This window comes from Lepisma saccharinum, chromosome 9 (genome assembly GCF_977018435.1).
Source record: "Lepisma saccharinum chromosome 9, izLepSacc3.1, whole genome shotgun sequence".
Classification (NCBI taxonomy): domain Eukaryota; kingdom Metazoa; phylum Arthropoda; class Insecta; order Zygentoma; family Lepismatidae; genus Lepisma; species Lepisma saccharinum.
In genome coordinates this window covers 58,340,424-58,356,159 of record NC_139237.1, presented here as the reverse complement: position 1 = coordinate 58,356,159, position 15,736 = coordinate 58,340,424, and the positions used below count along the sequence as shown (strand labels likewise).

The 15,736-nt window shown below is 38.2% G+C and overlaps 1 protein-coding gene across 1 annotated transcript in view; it reads right to left on the bottom strand.

Annotated features, from left to right (window-relative positions):
• Positions 1 to 12,216, bottom strand: part of LOC145992680 (uncharacterized) — a 42,785-nt gene extending 30,569 nt beyond the window's left edge. The window contains exon 1 of the mRNA XM_083129058.1: positions 11,974 to 12,216. The gene's annotated coding sequence lies outside the window, so the exon portion shown is untranslated. The remainder of the gene's footprint in view (positions 1 to 11,973) is intronic.
• Between the last annotated feature and the right edge of the window lie 3,520 nt (positions 12,217 to 15,736).

Genomic DNA, 15,736 nt, shown 5'->3' with positions numbered 1-15,736 from the left:
TTTTATTGCCGCACAATGGTTGGCTGCGATTAGGGGGCAGCCCCCCCCCTCCAATTTTTGCCACTTTTGTCTCTGCACTATGCTAAACCTCATATACCAAGGGAAAGTAAACTGCCCTTGCACCCCCCCCCCCCCAGTTTTGAACTTGGTAATTCATGGACTTTTATCACTAATTTATTTATTTATTTAATTGAAACACAACAGACGCATGCCCAATACTGGTTTTATGTGTGGTATTTTAAAATGTAACTTCCCATCTCACCAAATTTTCAAAGGCGGCCAAGCCTTTTCATATTGAAATAAGAACTGGGGCAAATTTCCCACAGTCCACACCTGTTAAGTGTTTCAGATTAATTTAGATATTTTGGCACCCAATCGTTATTCCTTAAGGACATGTAGAATGCAAAAGGAAAACAATTTTTGCCGAGAAATATTTTTGTATTACTGTACTAATTGCTAAAGCAAAGTAATTGCGTTTAAATGCCTTACAAGACGCGTAATAAGGAGACAGACATTCATTCACACGCGCCAACTCTGCATTTTTTTCCTCCGCTTCAAAACGTAAATCACCGTTCAGAACTGAAGAAACCATTTGGTACGGATATTGCGTCATCGATTTACGTCACAAAACGCTCCACCTACATTCATGAGGGAAAAATACTCAAGTTGTCGCCGAAGCCATAACAACAGTGATGCCAACCCTAGCATAATAGTGCCAAACCTAGCACAATCTGAAGTATTTTGGTGCCTAGCACCCTGTGTTTGGCATAATGGTCAAATATAGCATCGGGTGCAAACGCACGTCCCTGGGAAACTGATAAATTGAATTCAAAGGAAATATATTATGAAAAATTTCTTTTTTTAAAAATCCGCAGATCTTATTTCTGCAAACATGTTTTAAAAAAAGGGTAGCATGCCGATCGAGGGCCAAGTTTTTACAGCCAGACGCACGTCCACCCTCCTCTTCCAATCTTTTATTTATCCTTCCTTACTTAGGTCACGGGGAACATCGGCAAAAAGTTGGTGTCACAAATAAAACAAGCCGCCTTTCCTATTCGTCGAAATTTCTCAAACTTTTTCAAGCTCCATTTTGAACTCATTTCGTTTGTTAAACCATTATAATTAATTTAATAGGGGGAAATTCCCAAGACTGTTTATCTATGGTAAATAAACAATAAGGCACATTCACAACTCCCCACAAAATAGATGCATAAATTGAACTTTGAAACTAAGTCATCCGAATAATGTTAATAGTAAATTAATAATACTAATAGTACTGCTACCAATAATAATAGATCCCAGCACAATTTAGTCGCTTCTTTTAAGTTTAATCAGCACTTTCATTCATCGAGAGGTTGGCAACGCTGCATAACAACAACTCCTGCCAGCAGAAGAGTTGCAAAATGAAATTGCACCGAACCACCAAGTCATGCAAGAAGCTGCAAGAAGAACTTACCTTCTATGCACCAAGACTCCACGGATGCTGGTGAGTGTTCCTCTCAATCGCGACATATTTCATTCCTGAATTTGTGCAGCTGCCACTAGACGCTGTGCAGAAGAAACTTTGAACGTCACTCACCACTTTCGACGTTGCGTTTCCTGCTCATTGACAGCGAAAAGCTCTTGGTGGGGAAAGTCATCCGTGACGTAGTTGTCAAGTGCTGCCAACCCACAGTTCGCTAGGAGAACTCCTCGGTTTTGCAATGAAAGCGAAAGCAATTAGGCGCGACCTTCATTTAAGTTTAGCGTTGAAGGAAAAAGATAAGATCAAATACTGAGATGGATGTCTCCAGTAAAATATTCTTATTCATTGACTTCTCTTCGTTCCATTAAGGGGATTATTATGCATTATTTCAATATCGTCCGAATGGGCACTGCTACTTAAAAAACGGCGTACAAGATAGTATGAATTTCTCCCCATGTTGCAAGTGGAAACGTTTTTTCTTATGTTTATTATTAAGCTGGACACGATATTTGAAAAATAGGAATAAAAATTTTCAGAATCCCGTGCATTCTTTATGGATAAAAAAAACGCAACACCTTCACCTTCAGCTAATCAAATGGAAATTTCGCCTGCCAATCACGTCTTCAATCTGTCCTCTTTCCGTTGATATCTTTCTCTATGCCATCGGAAGTTTGATATATATATAATATATAATAAATTAAATAATTCTTCCATAAGCGCAATGCATTTCTTCTTGCCTTCTACGACCAACCTTGCAGTGTTGCCAAACCTGATGCGCATAAAAGAGCTGAATTTCACCGTAATCGGAGTAAAAACTTCCAAAGAGTTAGATTTACGAAACTGGATAAATAACCTTCTAGGGTAATTTTAGGTGTCAAATGAGTGGAGGTGGGCTCTGTTAATACTGTTAGCTTTAAGGTGATGGTAATTTATTCTTAAGTTTTCACCGTCTAGATCTGGCGGCATCACCCATCTCGATAATCTACCGATGGTCGTATGAAATCGAAAATAAAGGATTCCCAGATAACAATATTATGTCATCTTCGTCAGCAGCCATGGCGCAATAATAAAACTAGCTTGGGATGTAAGAGGCGATGAGACTACGCAGGAAATAAAGCAACAAAATGTATATTCATGGTAAAACTTGGTCTATTGGGGACGGAGTCAGTGATTGCATCATGGTGGGGCACGGGCGGGCGCCCCAGTTCACATCCAAACGAGTGAACGAAAGAGCCAGATCTATCTCCAAAGGAGCTAAGTTGCCAACAGTTGCCAACCGCCGCTGAGGCGAGAACCTCGCGAAAACCCTTCCTCATGCCATTAATATAAATAAGGACACACCTCTCTTGGGTCTTGGGTAGGAGAATTTGCGCAGGCTGTGTCAGCTATAACTTGCGAGCCGGCTTGACACCAAGGTCTTGAAGTGTAAGGATTTTATCGCCTCTTATCGTATCGTAAACGCATGGTCAACAAATCTCATGCGGTGAATCATTTGTACCAAAGCAAAAAGTTACCTCGTTTGCTTCAGCATGAGATAGTGTCAGGATTGCCAATTTAGTGCTCTTTACACCAGGTCTGGTGTTTTGAGACGTCGGACTCTGTGGTTATTATTTGCTCCAAGGCGCAATTCTAGTGGTTTTTCTTCCAGTGTAAATTCTGGAGTAACCACTGAGCTTATAGTAATGGTTTTAACATGGAAGTCAACAAATTTAGCAAATTTCACACGCATTACAATACAAAATAATTATTTCCAAAGGAATCCATAGCCGTCCCATTATGAAATTTTGCACACAAATAGTCGATTGATGTCTTAAAACATTTTTTTAAAAAAAAAAAAGAAATTAGAAAGGTTGTTTTTGAGATTTTCCAAAATACTTTCTTTCCATTTGTTTTTAAATTACAAAATTAGAATACCACAGCAATGTTGCATTTCAAATTAAAGCAGAAGAGAATTACGGCCATTTGAGCTCTCTTGATCAAATAGTTTTTGAGCTACAGCATTTTAAAGATTTCAAACTGTCGTCAAATTTTGGGATTTTTGCATTCTTGAAAGTCAATAACTCAAAAGAAATCTGAAATTTGGCAGTTTTTGTCGTCTTGATAGGTACAATGAATAAACAAAAAATCTTAAAAATCGGAATCCTGAAGGTTCAAAAATGCTTTTTTTATTGGTTGATTTGACATGGAATGGCCCTGGTGCGAAGAATTTCATCGTTATATTAGCTTCACCAGGGTTCCCGGGTTCGAATCCCGGCCTGGACATGGATGTTTGTGAGCCTCTGTCTATTCATCAATTTCATCATACCATCACGCATCCCCATCTTCGAAAATTAGCCAAAAGTGGCACAAAAAGCGAAGTAAAATAAAGTAAATAAATAAAAAAAACACTATAATAGTTTCACTGGGCAATTAAAATTCTATATTAATGCAATGTAATTCCTTTATACGTATTTCAAATACACTGGAACGGATATTATAACTATTCCATTATAGCAACGATATACACTTAATATTACTTTTATAGAATTAGGCCGCCAGATTATTTCCAATTTTCTTTAGTTCCATTCGCGGCCTCTTGGCTTCGGCGCCCGGAGCGAGTGTAAACCGCCTTCCACTTTATCACGGGAAGTTGTGAATACTATCGGAACAATGTACTACGTGTTTCGGAATTAATGAGCGAACTATCCACGGCCCAAAATTCTTATAAAAAAGACGTTTCCATTGTCAAATGATTATGCTTTATAAAGTAAAATATACTATTTTATGATATAATTCACTTTTTTGTGATGTAGCGCTGTTTCTGGTGATTTTTTACTTTGCCTAGCGCTTTTCTGGTGATTTTAAAGTTGGAATCTAGCGGCTTTTTCCGCTGGTATTTGGAAACCCTTGATAGTGCGCACTCAGTGTCTAAAACAAATGCCACACGGACATATCAAGTGAATAAAATTCACGTTAATATAAATCTTGAATCAGACACACATAGCAAAATTTCTCACATCACTTCAGCTGCTTCGTTTTCAAAAGTTTTCAGGGTTTCGCATCCGTAAACTTGAAACGGTTTGCTTGATTTCACTCAAATACAATACGAGATTAGTAATGGGACATATAGGTGCATGAACTTAAAACATCTAAATCTGTTGCAGTTATCGTGGTCACAATATTGATGAAGTCCCTGTTTCACTTGTCTGCTGCTCTCATAACGACGCACGCTTTTAGAAGCGATATCGGGTGGGCCCACGCAGAGGGTGTGTGTGGCGATCAACCAATGGCAGGAGTGCAACTGCGGAAGTTAAAAGCAGTGTTCTGTATTTTTCTTGCGCGCGAGAAGTTTTCATAAAACTCGCCACTTTAAGGTTTATCATAAGATGGGGAAAGACATTTTGAACCTGACTGTCCAAGTCCCATGAATTTCCATCGCCTACAGCCGGAGTTATCGTTCCTTGAAGAAACAAGGGAAACATCACTTTTCATTTCCTTCCGCCTATTTTTTTCGTTGCCACCGTGTTGACGCAGCTGAGTTGTTGTGTCTAGGGAAAACTGTGGGTGTTAAATTCGCCTCGATATAAACAATGACCCTTCATTGTTCTGGGCGTTTTCGAACATTGAAAGCCTGTGTCAGTTTGAGTTCAGCGTTTTCGTTGCAAGGCTGGTGTAAAATTATTCGCTCATCTTTCACTCGTGCGCCACAAAGAACAGTTTGTGAAAAGATTAAATACAGCCCTTTCGTGCGATAGTGTGTGTTCCGTGTGTTATTTTTATTTTAAATAATGTCACTCTCAAAACTTAGAACCAGTAGTACAGGCACCAAGGGTGCAAAATCTAATCATTAACCTCCAGGAGAGTGATTCGGAAATTAGTGAAATCAGTGACACGGAGACCCATGGTCGTCCGGGAGGGAGGTCAAGAGGTTGCCGTGGCCCCCCTGGAAAATGAAAGTCAACCAAAAATTATATATTTTTCACATATAATTTCATTACAGCCACAATAATATGTGTTAATTATTACATGAATATGATATTCAAATTTAAGCAATGTTTTTGAGGGAACAAAACTATTATGGAGGAAAATGTGCCTTGTTTGCCCCCCCCCTGGAAAAAACACCTTCCTTGCCCCTCCCTGGAAAAAATCCTGCGGACGTCCATGCGGAGACCGAGAAAGACGACGAGAGCGGTGATGAATAAATACCTTCAAGCTTCTTTCAGGTATGGGTTTCTCGTATGCTACAGTGATATGATATTATAATCCTGTGTAGAAATATTCACTATATTGTTTCACTGTACTCATATATACTGTGCATGCATTATCAAAATAATGGACACATCGTGAATCTTCTGTCCTTCCCTTGCGCTAGCAGTTAGTTTGGCAACAGCGCAGTAGCACTGGCTGGGTATTGGCCGAACTCATGTTCCTTCTAAAAGCGTGCGCCGTATAATTTACACCCTACTTTGGAAAGTTTTCAATTAACAAATTCTACCTCCAGTTATGTCCTATGGGATTTTTGTTTTTCAATCTGCGGAAATGCAGCTTACAGTAATATTAGCAAATTGTAAAGCATTTTCAACACAGGTGCTGTACCTAGCAGCTTGAAAAGATTCGTTTAAAATGCTTTATGTCAGTCGTTGTAGTCATAGTAGTCAGTACTGTGATCAGGATTTTCGAAAGGGAGTTATGTATACTGTTTTTAATAGTCAGGGATCATTTTGTCATCATTTTATGTCTTTGGCGTTCTTTTTTTTAGAAATGCTGGGTCAAAGGGGGGGAGTTATGACCCCCACCGACCCCCTTTGGTACTCCACTGATGGCAGTTCCCCCCTCACTCGCTGTCTCCCCAATTAGAAAAAATGTCGACAATCTCAGAATTGTTATGCATCCACCACCCTTTCATTTCTTCAATCCCTTGGCTCCGCCTCCCTTAAAATTTGCTCTGGCGTAATTACTGATGAAATTTAAAAAAAAAAATCGAGGAAGAGAACAAACGAAGTAAAAGAACACCAATACAAAGAACGATAGGATGGCATCAAAACGAGACGAGATGAGACTTAGCCACGTATCGTCTCGTCCAGTGGTGCAGGAACGTTTTTCTTTGCGGGTCACAAAATTCAGCCTCTCATATATATATATATATATATATATATATATATATATATATATATATATATACATACATACATATATATATCTGTGTGTGTATATATATATACATACATACATACATATATATATATATGTATATATATGTATGTATATATATATATATATATATATATATATATCTGTGTGTGTGTATATATATATATATATAATATATATAATATTCTCCACAGGGACCTGGGATAATGTGAAGGCATGAGAAATATTCCATTTCAGAACAGCTCACACGAATTTCCGTTTTTAATGCAAAATTTGCATAAATGATTTTTATTTCTTAGCTTTTCTTAGAATTTATGGTTATTTAAAAAGACAGATTTTAAGACCAGATAACAATTCCGAAACATATAAAGCTCTGGACCTTCTTCTGCGCCCATCTTGAATTTAATGGAACGGAAAATCAGGAGTTCGAAATTTGAAAATTTCGAATAAAGATTCATTTTAATGCAGTGTGAGATTAAAGGGGGTAAGGAGGATTCAACCTCCTCTATCTTGAGCCATCCCAACCAGGAATAATCATCTCTCAACCACTGGATATACAGACCATAGTATTGAATATATCATACATCTATATTTATAGAGTTCCACTTCAGTTCAGTTCATTTTAATTTTAAAGTCCCATAGCTAGATATAAAAATATCTTTAAGCAATTTATGGGAGATGTGTACCACATCCAATGCCTTTCAGAAACCATATATTCGATATTTTCGTTAGAGGTCAAACTTTGGAGCATTTGTAAAAACATTTGACAAAGCATTTGTTTGTAATATAATTAGCTATACCTAATGACGCTCTTCAAGCACTGAAAGTACTATCATTACAAATACAAAACCGAAATCCTTCAGATCTCAGAGCAAGGAAGGAAAACTATACGCTCGAAAGGGTTTTTTTATTATTATTTTAAATTCTTAGTGGACAATATTAATTGCCGGGCGAGGTTTGTTTTCGTATGTAGTGGTATTAAATGCAGATACATACGTCTGTTTTAAGGTGACATGTCAACTTAAAGTGAACGTTAAAGTAAGCAAAGGCATGTGCGCGTCACAGTTAAAATATTTTCACATCTACAAAGAAAATACAAAACACATTCCCATTTCGCCGGCCTCCATGGCGGAGTAGTTAGCATATCGCGCTACGAGGCTAAAGGTCCCGGGTTCGAATCCCGGACTGGGAATAGGCGTTATTTGTGAGTGTCCCTTCATCAATTTCATGTTATCATCACTCATCATCATCTTCGCGATTAGTCAAAGTGGAAGAAATGAGGAGTAAAATAAACCAAACCAATCAAACATTCCCATCTCACTCAAAGACCTTGTGAATCCAATCCAAAATTTACCAGTATCTACAGCTGAATGTGAAAGCGGGTTCAATGCCATAAACCTCGTTTAAATTATTATAGAGAAATCATTTAGAAGTTTTAAACCTACTTTTCCTTTCCTTAAACACCCAGTTCATTGCTTTCTTGCAGGAAAAAATTGCAAGAAATTGGATCAAGTCTAAGTATCACAGTGTCCATGACAAGCCAACTGGCAAGCCATAGAACCTGCAGTGAGTCTCTTTTATATCGTGCATTTATTTGACTAATGTAATTTTCTTACAGTTTGACTTTAGAGTCCTCCCCCTCTGACATAATCACAAATTGCACCCTGTTTTGATGTCTAGAAAACATTTCATTTCATTCAGGAATGATATCAAGATGCGATGAGTCGAGAATTGTCACAGCCTCATCCCGTCTCCTGTGTGGTTGGTGAGGTCCTTCTCGTTCTTGTTTGTGCTTATTTTTGTTTCGGTTTCCACTCAGACGTTGTTCAAGCGTATTCTAGATTCACCTTATGCTCAGATAGGCTAATCGGGACTGAATTTACAGTTTGAAGTGGAATCCAAAGCACTGTGCATGTGGAACCCCTTAATTACAATGCGAAATCTCTCGTCCTGACCCACGAAATGTTTAGTATAAGCAACACGTACATTGTGTCACCACTCAACGTTTTACAACGTGTGTGTGTGTGTGTATGTGTGTGTGTGTGTGTGGGGGGGGTGTTATTGAAGGAAAAACTTTTCTTAATAACGTTTTTTTCTGCTTTACATCTTGTTTCGACGCTGCGAACCGTCGAAATGCGGAATTTTATCCCGAATAGATGATACAGGGCATCACAGGCTCGCAATTGTCACTAATGGATTAACTTTGCAATTACGGTAAACAAAATATACGATTTACTTGAAAAAATCAAGACGATATACGCTTGGTATGTTTGGATAAGTCATATAGTAATTTAAATTTATTTTAAGAAATTTCTTCAAATATGATACCAGAGTTTCGAACGAAATCGTCTCGCTTTGATATTGCAGATATTTATTTCAGTCTCGTCTCTGAATTTGAGAGGAAACAGAGACTTTTTCTTGTCTCAGTGCCATCTCTATTTTTAAAAAAATATCTTAATGTATAGGTTTAAGTATAGTTTTCCGAACACCCTCTTACAAAGTTATGAAAATTATGGGTGAGACATTGTACTTCCGAAGTTGGTCTGTCGTTTCTCGTCTCGATTGATTGATTTGGTTGATTTAGTGTTCTAAGTCCACTTTATGCACAGTAAGGCTAATCGGGACTGGACCTACAGTTTAAAGTGGAATCCGAACCACTATGCACCTCCACCGAGTATCGAACCCGGGACCCCTTGATTACGAGGCTCGTTTCTCGTTTCATTTGTGTAAGTATTTCGTTTCGAAAAAAATCCATTTGAAAAATTCATATACCTTCCTGATGAAGATTTGTATCTTATCTTCGAATCAAAGCGACCCCTTCTTTAGAAAAGTTTACCCCCCCTCCCCCTTACGCAAAAGTGAATTCATCTGGAGCGTGATTTTTTTGAGAGTAAACTTTATCTGATTCCATTGTTCCACACATATTTTTTTTTAAAAAAATCATCTCCTTAAAGAATTTTCCAAGAACACAGGTCAATAAACTAACTAGTAGCAAGCACAATGTAGTAGAATAAATTTACAATGGTTTGAATTTCTGTGGTAAGAAAGATAATGCTTTAAGTTATAAACAATATAAATATTTTAATTGAGCGACTTGAAAATATGTTCTTTCAACAGTAGCACCTTGCGTCTGTCAAATTATCGAAGGGGGTACAATAGAATTTACGGATTTAGGGGGTACAGTACCCCCTTCCAAAGTTGGGGGATACAATGTAGCCCTGTACCCCTCCCCCTCCGTTCCTACGCCACTGGTCTCGTCTCGTCTCGTGTGTGAAGTCGTTCTCGATTTCGACTCGAGTTTAAATGTCTGTCCTTCTCTCGGTCTCGTATCGAATAAGCATTCGCTTTGTCCCAAACTCGGCCTTGAAAAGTCTCGTTCTCTTTTCAAGTCCAGGCTAATCGAGACTGGGCCTACAGTTTAGTGGGATCCGAACCATTATGTTGTTCCATCTGGAATTGAAGCCACGACCTCTTTATTACAAGCCAACGACGTTACAACTACCCCATCGGAGAGTCCGATCTCCTCTTAGAGTCTCGGTTCAATGGGAAGAATGTTCCACCATTCACAATAAAAACTGAATACCTGACAAAATCATCAAACATAGCACAGTGACTACTGAAAATATAGAAGTCTACCCCGCCTCGCCCATGCAAAAGAAAACATGGTATTCTACCACGATACTGAGTCTCTTTGTTTCACTTGCCTCCCTTATGCCAGTTTCACACGGTACTTATGCCAATTCACATTTCTGGATCGACTTCAAGCGTGTGCGAACTTTCTTGTCCTCAGTTCCCGACAGAATTAGAAACAGTCTCCAAATCCATTCAATTGCCACTCAGAATTGAGGAGCGCACTGGGCACCTGAAGACAGGGAGAAGAAGCACAATAGATATTTCAAGGCACCCATTTTAGACTACGTATATGATTGAGGGGATCATTTTTTTATTCATTGAAGAATTTGCTGGTTATGATTGTTTTGTATAAATATTCCATGTGTATATATTCTCCACTGTCATATTGATATTTTATTTTCACAGTAACATACGAATATTTTGAACTGAACATATGTCTACTGTATTTAACTGTGCTGTCTGTGTATAGTGTAGGAAATGTGCATTATTTTTTCAACTGTGCTATTCCTTTATTCCTTGTTGGAGAAAGCATTGTTTTCCCTTTTCTTCACCATTTATTAGCATCAAAACTTGTGAAGTGTGCATTTGGGTAGTCGTCATTTTCTTGCCTTCCCGAACTGAGACTTACGAAACTTTCAAGCTGCAGGTCGTTCGTACGTAAGTACCGTGTGAGACTGTCATTACCCTCGGAGGTGATTATGCGATTCTGTTTGAGTTTGCAATAGGTGCACTGCAGAAACGCGACGATTTTATATTCAGGTGTATTCGCAACGGGCAGATTGACAAATAAAAGTTGATAGCAGCTAGATTCTTTGCCGCGGAATATACTGACATCTTGTGATCACCTTTAAAATGTTTCAGACGCTCTGTATTCCCGCTGAAGAACATTTCAGCCAGAACACATGAGATTCTTCCAGGAACAGCATTATTTAAAGAGAATATTTAAAAATACTCACGCAACCCTGTCTTACATCTCTTGTAATATGAAAATTGTAGGTTTCTGCAACATGTTTCCTGTATTATAAAGCCTTGTTTACTGTTGATTGTGGATTTACTCCACGTGGAAGGCACTAAAAATTTATTAATGGTTCGTTTCAGAATGAACATTCTCCTGAACTGGTAGGAATTCTCGAACTAAAATGATTTATAATGTATCTCGATGGACAAGACATCACAATACAGAAAACACATTGTGAATATCTCTTAAATTTTCATATAAGTGGTCTAATGTAGGATTGTAGAATGTTTAAAACACTCTATAGTGGAGTAATAATATAGTGTATTTATAGTACAGTCAGAAGAAACTTGCCATTGTTAGACTCACATTACCCGCGTACATTACATCCACATATTATAAATTGTTTCTAAAGTTTTAATGATCTACCAGAAAGGAGTCTAAAGAATTTACTTTAAAGATTCCATATCAACAACCATTTTCTCATTACTGTATATGTATTACCTTTATGGAAAGCGGTATGCATGAAAGTAAAGAATTTTAGGGGAAGTGACCCTTCTTGCTAGATGGATATAACTTACCTGCCCACGCAAAAGTAATCCAACACAATTGCCACTTCGCTTCGTTGCTATAAAACACATTCACTTAGCCTACAGCACTTATCGCCGACAATAAAGTCTCCTCGATTCGGTTATCCGTATCACATACCGTCACACAATGAAATCATAACCACGTCTGTACAAGACAATACATTAAGAGAATGAAAGGTGTAAAGAGCCGTAACACTCACCTAATTGATTACAATGTCCTGGTTACAAGGCTTGGAAAATATGTTTTCCCACTTCAGGGCGTTTCCTTTACAGCGATTACGACGCCACCTGCGAAAGGTTTTTGTTGATCTTCACTCTTTATCAAGTGTTGGAACTTTTTTTTACTGAGTACACGTTACTGATAGCGTTCGACCTTATCAAAATTATGAAGGCGTGAGATATTTTCCTTCCTCGCTGCTCGTGTTGAATGCTTCTTCAGCCCTTTTGCGAAAAGGACTCTTCAGACCTTCCTCCATTGTGCGTGCGTCCGTAAGGAAGTCCGTTCCAGCCCTCTCGAACAGAATGACAATTAGCTCTGTAGGCATTCGAAACACGCTGCCACTCAATTTAGCCGTAAAGAAGGCGATGAGTCACGGAGCTAATTGTAGGCTCTTTCTGACACAGAAAGTGGAATCGTCAACTAGACGCAGAGGCAAAATTTTGCGTTTGGACTTGCTCCACTGCGTGGTCCAGCGAATGTAATTGTGATATAAGTGACTCTTCCCTTCAAGTTTGTTTAAGTCCATAATATAGGCTAATCAGACAGTGGCGGCGATTGGGTTCCAAAACCGGGGGGGGGGGGGGAGCAAGGACAGTTTATTTCCCTTTCTATATAAGGTTTAGCATAGCGCAGGGTCAAAAGTGGCAAAAACGTAGGGGGACAGTTGCCCCCTCGCCACCCTTAGCACTGCCACTGCTCACAGATGTTCCATGGTCACCCCTTGTTTCACATACCGTACGTACCGTCGTTGAAGTTATATGCATACAAGTTCTAGAGACTACCCGTATCTATCCACCGCAAATAATTCGATGACAGCTTGCATTATTTTTGTAATGCATTGATTACATATTTATATAGGTCTATAATGCTGGATTTTTATGAGTTCAAATTCACTTTATGCACAGAAAGCCTAATCGGGACTGGACCTGCAGTTTAAAAAGGGGATCCGAATCACTATGTGCCTTCATCGGATATCGAACCTGGGAATCCATGATTTCAAGGCGACGACAATGTCACTGGATTTTCATGAATTGTGATATTTTCTTTGTATCATATAATGTCAATCTATTTGTAACTTTAAATATATTTTGGTGGAAAATGTACCTGTGACAAATTTTTATCTGAATGGAAAACATACACAGACGAGATCATTTTTTTTTCTTGTCTCATCGATGTAGAATACGTTTCTAATATGTGTTGGGCGTATGAACACAACAAACTGGAATACTTAAAAAAAAGAGCACAAGAGAAAATTTAAATAGCCTAAACTTTTAAATCGCTTTTATGTACTGAGATGCGCTTAACTGAAGATCTACAGGCATACACAATATAGCTGCATATCCCTAATCTGTTCGTAGTTATTACCAAACACAATATTCAGATGATAGTGTTGGCTCTAATAAGGCTTTAATAGGAAAGTAATTGTTCAGGTACTCTCGAAGAGCTTAGCATAATTGTTGCGCACATCATCCTGATGAAATAGAGGTGGAGCCATGCACCCCTTCATTTTCGTCCGCACCCCTTTTTCAAAACATATGTAGAACGGAATACACTATCTTTTACGATGATAGAATGTATTGAAAAGGTTCAAAAAGTGTGTTTTTACAGGCAGAGAGAGTTTTGTTTTGTATTTCACTAACAACCCGTGGCTCGACAGCCCTTGATGGGGCTAAGCCGATCTCCCAACTACCAGTTTCCCTCCCACAATCCTACCTAGAGGCGTGGAGATCTTCAACCGATAGTAGGGTGACGTGGGGTCAACACGTTGAACCACCAGGAGATTTCTGAGACCTGCTTAAGCTATTCACTCGTAGCTCCCCAATTTCCTCACGATGGTGGGTTGCCACCGGTCCTATACACAAGCCGAGAACCCAGAGACTGAACCCAGGTGGACTCGAACTCATGTCGTCCCGCAGTCGGAGTCCAAAGCACAGCGCCTTAGACAGCACGGCCACGGAGGAGGTCTTGTATTTCACTACGTAGTTCAATAACACTTGTAACCTGGGTCTGAATGTTTACATTCCATGACGTTGAAGTGTAAGACGTAATACAGATGGGGCTACGCCCCCCCCCCCCCAACATGTAATTTCATTTCACAGTAATTTATGTTAATTATTATAAGGGTGTTGCAAGATCATGATAACTTAAAACTGAAGGAAGGTTTTTCTTCCTACAGAGCAATAATATTAGGGAGAAAAATATGCCTCGTTTGCCCTGCTCCCTTTTGTGGAAAAAATACCTTGCTTGCCTCCCCGTGAAAAAAAATCCTCCGGTCGTCCAGGTATGTCATTGGTCTTCCTTGAACACACTGTTCCTTTCAAATTTCTAAATATGTCGTTGTTGTGCTAAAATCAAGCAAAAGTGAAGCAAGTCGCTAGTATTCTTCAGTTCTTGGGATATTATCATAAATGCCTAAAAATTAATAGGTATTTGATTTAGTGGCTAAAACATGCATGCATATTTCATGTTTTCTTTATTTTCAATGTCACACCCCATAAATTTCATTCCGCACCCCTAAATGGTTTATTCTGGCGCCCACGCTCTGATGAAAGTCAAGTAACTTTAGGAACATGCTATGCTGGGGCAGGGAGTTAAGGCTGTCCTTGAAGATATGTCGAAATGAGTAATGGGTGGGATATTTGCAAACACAAGATAGAGAAGTTTGTGAAAAGAAAAATGTTTGTAGAAATTTCTGACACTTCCTTGATTAGTCACTTACAACATTATTATGTGTTTCATGAATCGACAATCGAAATAGGGACAACTCGTTATTTCTGGGTATGAATTGATTCCATTGTGTCTGTGGTTGGCCATCTTAGTTTCGAAGGAAATTGGCTCAAGGCTATCCCAGAGATGTGCATTAACAGGAGCAAGATAAGATAAGAAATGTTGACACATGGGATGACTGATTTAGATTTTTCTGTGAACCGGTGAGAAATAGTTATATTTAGTAGTAGATGTTTATGTTATTACTAAATTTCGAGGTATAGTTAGTTATAAAAGAACACATTCTAAAATTATATATTTTTATACAACAAGTTGTTCTTACCAAACACCGAATGATTGCAATTAAGTAGCGATTAAAATATTTTATATTTAACAAATGTTCACTGTTTTACAACGTAATGACGTATTGTTCATTATTATAACCTAAACAGACATAAATTTGAGCAACGTGGTTCTTAAAATAGCATAAATAAAAATAAATTTATATGACTGTTAGAGGGTTTGTAATTAGCTGCAGATATTATTAATTACATTTTTAATCACCAACAACGTAAAAGAAATTGTCTCTCATACCTTATTTGTTATTTAGTAGAAATAGAATTTCTAGACTGTTTTCAACTAAATTTTCAACTTTTGCGATTAGGTTCGATACATTGTGAGACAAAACGTGCCTAAATGTAAGTATCAAATTTCGAACACTGCTTGAAAATGAATATTAACATTTTATTTATTTTTATCAAATCATAATTTTCCTATTTGCTGTTAAGCCAAGAAGTTGTGGCATGTTCAGGATGATTACAGTGGATTATAAATTCACTTGAAGCAAATGAGATGACGATTTTGGTGATAGAAGTATAACAATTTTCTCATACTGTCATCAATCATCGGCTGACTACTCCATTCGTTCAAACGTAGAATTAGCTCAAGATATTGCAAAAATTTGTCTAAAGAAAATTTCGTTTCATGTGAAAACGTTGAAAACGTAAAGAAAAGTAATTGTAAAAGTAAGTTATTTA